Source organism: Hipposideros armiger, unplaced genomic scaffold, assembly GCF_001890085.2.
Source record: "Hipposideros armiger isolate ML-2016 unplaced genomic scaffold, ASM189008v1 scaffold_396, whole genome shotgun sequence".
Taxonomy (NCBI): Eukaryota; Metazoa; Chordata; class Mammalia; order Chiroptera; family Hipposideridae; genus Hipposideros; species Hipposideros armiger.
In genome coordinates this window covers 245,865-253,330 of record NW_017731746.1, presented here as the reverse complement: position 1 = coordinate 253,330, position 7,466 = coordinate 245,865, and the positions used below count along the sequence as shown (strand labels likewise).

Genomic DNA, 7,466 nt, shown 5'->3' with positions numbered 1-7,466 from the left:
CTTGACCTGGAGCTGGGCTGCCGTGAATCACCGGCGGTGGCGTAGGCTGCAGCCCCTGCTGCAGTGGGCTGCCATAAGCTACCGTGAGTGGCCGGCAGCCAGCGTGAGTGGCCAGCAGCCTGTGTGAGCTGCCAAGAGCCTCTGTGAGCGGCTGTCCAGAAGCTGGCGACTGATCTGCCTCACCTGGGAAGAGCGCAGTGATCACAATACCAACATGGGCCAGTGAAGCGACTCCTCTACAACTAGACTGAGGAACAAAAGGACAGCAACTTGTCTGTTCCCCTTCCCCCGATTCCCCAGCACTGTTCCCTTCCCCCAATTCCCCAATAAAATCTTTTAAATAAATAAATACATTTTCCTGTAAGAGTGATATTTATTGATTAGGGCTGAAGATTAAGGTCATGTGTATTTTGGGGAAGTAGTGGCATGAAATCATAATTAATGATTAAATTTATCTTATTTTCCAAATTAAAAGAAATGAATCTTACTTCCTATCACATATGAGTACTATTTTTTTTTTGTGTTCTTTTTTCTTTTTTCTTTTATATTTTGGTGAGTTAACTAAAATGAAAAGGATGTAATGTAAGTTAAAATTTAAGAAACTTCGGATTAATGTAAGTTAAAATTTAAGAAACTTTGGATGTTCGTTGCTTTTGAATAGAATAAATCACATTTTGTTGATTAGGCATTGCTTTAGTCACTACTTGAAGGAGAACCTCTGTATTCATTAGCTACCTCTTTGAAGGTAGCAATCCATTAAGCCAATTTGTGCATCCAGCGATAAATACAGTGATACTTTGATCAGAGGAGGATTCTGGAAATGACAGTAGTTTGATTAGCAAGACAGTGCTTAAATCATGATGTCTTGTTGCTCTAATATTTTGTACTTCAGAAAGGTGGCAAGATGAATGTAGGTGGAAATGATGATTTTAAAATAGATGAAACTTCATCTTATAAAGAAATTTAGACTGTGGTAAAGGACTTCATATTTATTGAGTGCATACTGAAGTGCTGCGCACTGTCGTAGGTACTTTCTGTGTGTTATCTTTTAATCTCAGCTGTGTAAGTTAAATATTGTTGTCCCTATTTTAAAACAGAAACATCAAGCTTTAAGACCTTCACTAACTTGCTCAAGGTCACATAGTTCCTAAACAGAAGAGTTGGGATTATGACTACCAGTGCCCATTTTCTTTTGGCCTCCTGGTCTTAGGCCTGCTTATACTGAGATTGGCTCATCTGGGTCAGTCAGTTGATCTTTTGAATCATTTGGATGAAACTCAGAAAGTGGATTTTGTATTCAACAACACCATTAAAGTGTTGTCTTCACATTATAATTTCATAACTACGTTTTTTTCTTTCTGTTCTTTATCATTTATTTATCTATTCCCTTTTCCAGATTTCTGACAAGAGATTTTGCCTCATTTCCTCTAAAAGAATGGCTACATTGTGATTTGGTTTTTTATTCAGTGCTTTAGATATACATATAACTATAAACATTGGACTTTTTTGAAGCCTAATATATGTTGCTTATAAGTCATTTTCTGTTATAACTCTTCTAAAGCTCTTCTAAGTTTAAGGCCCATCTAATACAGGTTGTGTGGAGTTTTTGTTTTTTGTTTTTTTGTGCTATAGACAACACAAAGCAGTAAGAAAGTAACTCAAAAATTGTTATACTGAATATGTAAGAGGAAGAAAAGGCATCAAATGAATGATTTCAATTGTAGGTGATCAGGTATTTGAAATATAACTGATTTAAGCAAATTGGATTTAAGTTTTTTCTTAGCTGGGAGTCTGTTTGGTTAAGTGGCAATGGAGATAGTATTTTCTTTTTAATGATTTGTTATAGTAGTGATCTTCCTTTCTGTTTCATTTAGTTTATATTTTCTACCACTTAAAGAAATAAGTAATTATGCCTTTTATTCTAGTTCTAGATTCATCTTCTGGGCCATAAAACATTGTTGCATTTAATCTTTTTTCTTTGTAAATGATTTTTTCTGTTGCTGAAATTCTGTGGTGTGAATTATTTTAGTCTAGCCACTTTTTATGCCATAGCATTGGAAAGAAAATTTGCTTAAGAGATATTTAAGTGTGTTGTTTTTTAACCTAACCCTTTTAACTATAAATTGTTTTCTTACATTTCCTTGATAACTCCAGAGTATCTACAACAGAGGTAGGCAGGTAGTTGGTTTAAAAAAGAAGCCCTCAGACTAAATCTTTTATTGAATAACTACTGTTTGTAGGTAGAGAAAGACTAGAGAATTATAATTTGAGAATTTTACTAGGTTTAAGATTTACAAAGAGTCTGCAGGCAAAGAGGCAATGCCTTTTAAAGCATACTTACGTATGCGGAGACTTTATAGCCCTTAGGGAGCTCTACAGACATCCGCTATGCTGAGTTCTGGGAAGCTGCTTTTTCCCATGCCTGCAGCCTCCCTGTGGGGTAAAGGTCTCTTAATTTTGTGTAAATATTTACTATATCTCATTTTAGCTAGCATTGCTTCCTCACACTGTTAGCAATAAGGAAACCTTTGTTATCCAACTTGAAAAGTTTACTATTTTGATATGACTAGTCTGGAGAATGTTCTGTTATCTTTTTTTTTTTTGAAGATTTTATTGGGGAATTGGGGGCGGGAACAGCCTTGGGGAATTCAGGAAGTGGAGCAGACAAGTTGCTGTTCTATTGTTCTTCAGTCTAGTTGTGGAGGATGTCACTTCACTGGCCCATGTTGGTATTATCATTGTACTCTTCCCGGGTGAGGCAGATCGGTCGCCAGCCATTGGACGGCTGCTCATGGCTGCTCACGGCAGCTGCCGGCCACTCCCGATAGCTTTACGGGAGCCCACTGCAGCCTCACTGCAGCCTACGCCGTCGCCAGGGACTCATGGCAGCCCAGCTCCAGGTCGAGCTGTTGTTTCCCATCTTAGCTGTAGAGGACACAATGTCACTGGCCCAGGTGGAATCCAAGCCAATTCTTCACCAATGAACCACTCGGCCGGCCTTGTTCTCTTATCTTTGGGGGTTGACTTTGAAAAGTCAGATTGGAAAAAATAATAAGGAGGTAAATAACCAATTCACAGTCCATAATTAATCTGGTTATTATAGAAATATTTCCCCATGCTTATTTTTCCATATTTTAAAATGAGGTTATCGTACAAACAGTATAATTCACTTCAGCCTTGTCACATCTGACAAATCAAATTATTGTCACTTTTATATATTTATTTGTATAATACTAATAGTAATTTACATTCACATTTACTATACTTTTGCAACTATTTCCTCATTTAGTAACAATAATAAACAGCTTCCATTAAGCATCATTCTAGGTACTTTACAGGCATATTCAATTCATACAACAATATTGCAAGGCAAATGTTATTCCCATTTTACAGGTGAGGAAAACTTAGATTCAAAGACATTCTCACTGACTAATCCAGTATTCCCCAGCTAGTACATTTCCGGAGCCAGCTCTTTTGACCCTTGCTTGGTTCATTGTATTTGCTACTGCCCACAAGTTTGGGTAGCTATCACTTCTGTGAAGTTAGAATCCGAATACAAATAGAAAGTATAAAGTTGAAATGAGAAGATTCAGTCAAAAAAGGTTACTTATTTTGTTTCATATCTTTTAATGTAAATTATAGAAGCAATTTCTAAATTGTATTCCAGGAAACATTCAGGGCACTTTCATAAGAATGTAATTTTTTGTTTTGCCTAATTATCTTATGAGCCTTACATTATCTTAGGAACTCAAGCAAAATGTAGAATGTAAAATGAAATTAACATGTAACATGTAACCCTTATGCTTTTATTATTTTTAAAAGGTCCAATTTATTATTTAAAAAATGGTCCAGTCTATTTTATTAATCAAAAATGTCCAAAATTTGCAGTGTCTTATGATTTATCCTGGAGTTATCTATCAATATAACCACAGGTCTGACAGTTAAGTTCGCAAACTTGTTGCAACGATGTTGCTAACCTTTTTTGATTTCAGAGGGATTATTCATTATGAATTTGTACCAACTGGACAAATAGTTAACCAAGTTTACAATTTGAAGTGCTAAAATGGCTGCATGAAAAATGTAGACGACCTGAAATTTTCGCCAACAATTCATGGCTCTTGCATCACGACAATGTACCAGCTCACACAATACTAGCCAGTAAATAAATAACTATATTGGAATAGCCTCCCTACTCACCTGATCTGGCCCCCAGTGACTTCTTTCTTTACCTGAAGATGAAGGAAATATTGAAAGGAAGACATTTTGATGACGTTCAGGACATCAAGAGTAGTACAACGACAGCTCTGATGGCTGTTCCAGAAAAAGAGTTCCAAAATTGCTTTGAAGGGTGGACTAGGCACTGGCATTGGTGCATAGCTTCCCAAGGCGGGTACTTCAAAGGTGAAGGTAGTGATATTCAGCAATGAGGTATATAGCTCTTTTTCTTTTTTTTTTTTTTTTAAGATTTTTATTGGGTAATTGGGGGGATGGGAACANTGTGTGTGTGTGTGTGTGTGTGTGTGTGTGTGTGTGTGTGTGTGTGTGTGTGTGTGTGTAAGCAGGTAATGAGCCTCTGGAAAAGAATAACATTACAACAGATTTGATTTGCAGGAGGTTTCATTTCTCACTGAGCCTTTGTTGAAATGATGCCATTTGAAAGGAATCCCAGCCCTTAATGGCTCTAAGTCGTCTGGGATTTCTCAGTCAGTGATGTTATTTACTCTGGAGAAGAAAATCAGGATCATTTATGAAAATCCTGTATTCACCTATGTTATTTGCTGTGCAGAGAGAGGCTCTATCAAATCTTTAAGGCGATGCCTAGGATGATATAAAAGTAAGGAAATTAGTCTAATTTTAGATTAAAAATAATTGAAACCACTTTTCAGCTGCTCAGGTTAGTTCATTAAAGCCTCCATTTTGATTCAAGATTTTACAGATTTTATTAGCATACATGTAATAGAATACGTTTATTTGCCATTTTGATGGTTATAGGGACTAATAGGCATTTCATTATAGATCTAGGACCATCAGTTTCACAGAATGTTCTTTGGGGAGGGAGATGTTATATAATCAACAGTGGGGAAGCAAATTAAACAGAATAATCCCTTCAGAGGTTGTAGATTGGCAGGTGACAATGAGGCGATCAAAGAGGATTTATTCAGGCTGGTGAATAAATAAATTACTGTATATAACATGAAAATAGGTTATTTTGATATGGTACTATAATTTTGTTTTCTTAACTGGCTTCTTTCACTGTATATAGAGACACTAAAATAGTCTTTCGAGATATCCAAATAGTTTTCGTTTTCTTTAATTAAGTTGTATTGTTAACCTCATTTCAGAATCCATGTAGCTACAGTAGAAAAAAATGGCTATCATTGGCTTTGTATATAAAATTTTTATTTAATTTGAGTTTTTCTTGGCATTAATTGATTTTGGCTTCGGTTGCTTGGGACAATTTAGACTGTTTAAAATGTAAATAATTTAGTTCCCATGGAGTGTAACTTTGTGACTTGCTTTTGTTCATGTTATGTTTCTGTTGTATCACGATTGAAAAACGTTCTTTTTCTGAAATAATACTTTGTCATGTGTTTGTCAGAATAATATACTTGTATTTTGTTTGCATTTTAGTTGCACAATTTCGAGAAAAGTTTGTGGTTTCTAGTTACTGTAGTTACCCAGAAGCTCTACATGATCAGAATTCTCGAGACAGTGTTTAAAGGTAAATTGGGTGTGTTGCCTGGATGTGAATAGTAGAAAAACGAAAGAAGCTTCTCACCATGCAATTATTGCTTAATAGGATACAAGGTATAATTCTGTTTCTAAAAATAGGAATTAAGTAAAATATTATATGGATAAATATTAGTAATTATATTTTTACTCCCCTGGCAAAATTCATTTTGAGACTATCCTCTTTGTCAGAGATTAAAAAAATAGCTTTTAAAGGAAAAGTTATTTCAGCTCTTAATTTCATATATTTTTATGTTTTAGCCTTTGTAAGGGAGGAGCAGTGGAAAGGAACTCAATGAGGATGATGAGAAAAGAGCCTGGGTTTTGTTGTGTCAGATTTATTCTGCTCCTTATTATCTGAGAGTCCTTAAGCAAATCTACCTTTCTGAACCAGCAGTTTAGATTTTGCATCTGTAAAAATGGGAATAATAATACTTTGCATAGTTGTTGTGAACATTAAATGAGAATGTATTTAAATACATAGCACATAAGAGGTCAGTAAATTATAGTAGCTGTTATTGTTTCAACCTCAGAAATTTAGTTTTCCAAAAACTTTGATCTATGCATGTAAAATGATTTTGAATTCTTGCTGCTTTTGAGTACTTGATGCTGCTGTGACTGTTTTTTTCCTTTATGTGATAATATTCCTTACCTTTTATATTCAGATTATAGGCTGTTTTTAGAATTAATATACATTTGGAAGTGAAGAGTAGACTTAAGAGAGACAGTTATTTCTTTTTTTTTTTTAATTGGGGAATTGAGGGAGGGGAACAGCGCTGGGGAATCGGGGGAAGGGGAACAGACAAGTTGCTGTCCTTTTGTTCTTCAGTCTAGTTGTGGAGGATGTCACTTCACTGGCCCATGTTGGTATTGTGATCGTTGCACTCTTCCCGGCTGAGGCAGATCGGCCGCCGGCCTTGGATGGCCGCTCATGGCGGCTCTTGGCAGCTCACTCTGGCTGCCGGCCACACACAGTAGCTTGTGGCAGCCCTCTGCAGCAGGGGCTGCAGCCTACACCGTTGCCAGCAACTCACGGCAGCCCAGCTCCAGGTCTAGCTGTTGTTCACCATCTTAGCTGTAGAGGGCAGTGTCACTGGCCCTCATATGTGGGATCTGAACCGGGGCCCTGCTACTCAGAGCTGGCGTCCCAAGCCAGCTCTTAACCAGCTGAGCCAGTCGGCCGGTCCAGAGAGACAGTTATTTCAATTCAGACTGTGAAACAATAACATCTCTAGTTGTAGAATTGGTAAGATTTTTTAGGATTAGCAATCAACTTTTAAGTCTGCCTTCAATCACTCAGAATTTGTCAAGTTTTGTCTTACAACATTAGTTCATTTTTAATTCACTTATTCATTAAATATTAAATACCTGTTCTGTGTAGGCCATTGCGTTGGCAAAGTTATTTTGAGCTCTTGCTATCTGCCGATTTATATTTAAGAATTAATAAATTTTGCCAACCAAGTGGCTCAGTTGGTTAAGAGCTCACTCAAGAGTGTGAGCTGTGAGCAACAGGGTCGCCGGTTCGATTCCCACATGGGCCCGAGCTGAGCTGCTGCTGAGCTGCCAATAGGTGGCAGGATGGCTCAGCTAAAAAAATAAAATAAAAAAGAGCTGGTCGAGTGACGTGTTGGTTAAGAGCTGGCTTAGGAGTGCGAGCTCTGAGCAGCAGGGCCCCGGTTTGGATCCCACATGAGGGCCAGTGACACTGCCCCCTGCCGTTAAGATGCTGAACAACA

At 37.2% G+C, this 7,466-nt stretch overlaps 1 protein-coding gene across 6 annotated transcripts in view; it reads left to right on the top strand.

Moving 5' to 3' along the window:
* The window catches only part of ARHGEF12 (Rho guanine nucleotide exchange factor 12), a 231,353-nt gene that overhangs the window by 23,036 nt on the left and 200,851 nt on the right, over positions 1-7,466 (top strand). Inside the window, exon 1 of one of the 6 annotated variants that reach the window (XM_019663595.1) lies at positions 5,704-5,722. The exons of the other annotated variants lie outside the window; for them this stretch is intronic. The gene's annotated coding sequence lies outside the window, so the exon portion shown is untranslated. Of the gene's footprint in view, positions 1-5,703; positions 5,723-7,466 lie in introns of those variants that run through there. 6 annotated transcript variants of the gene reach the window in all.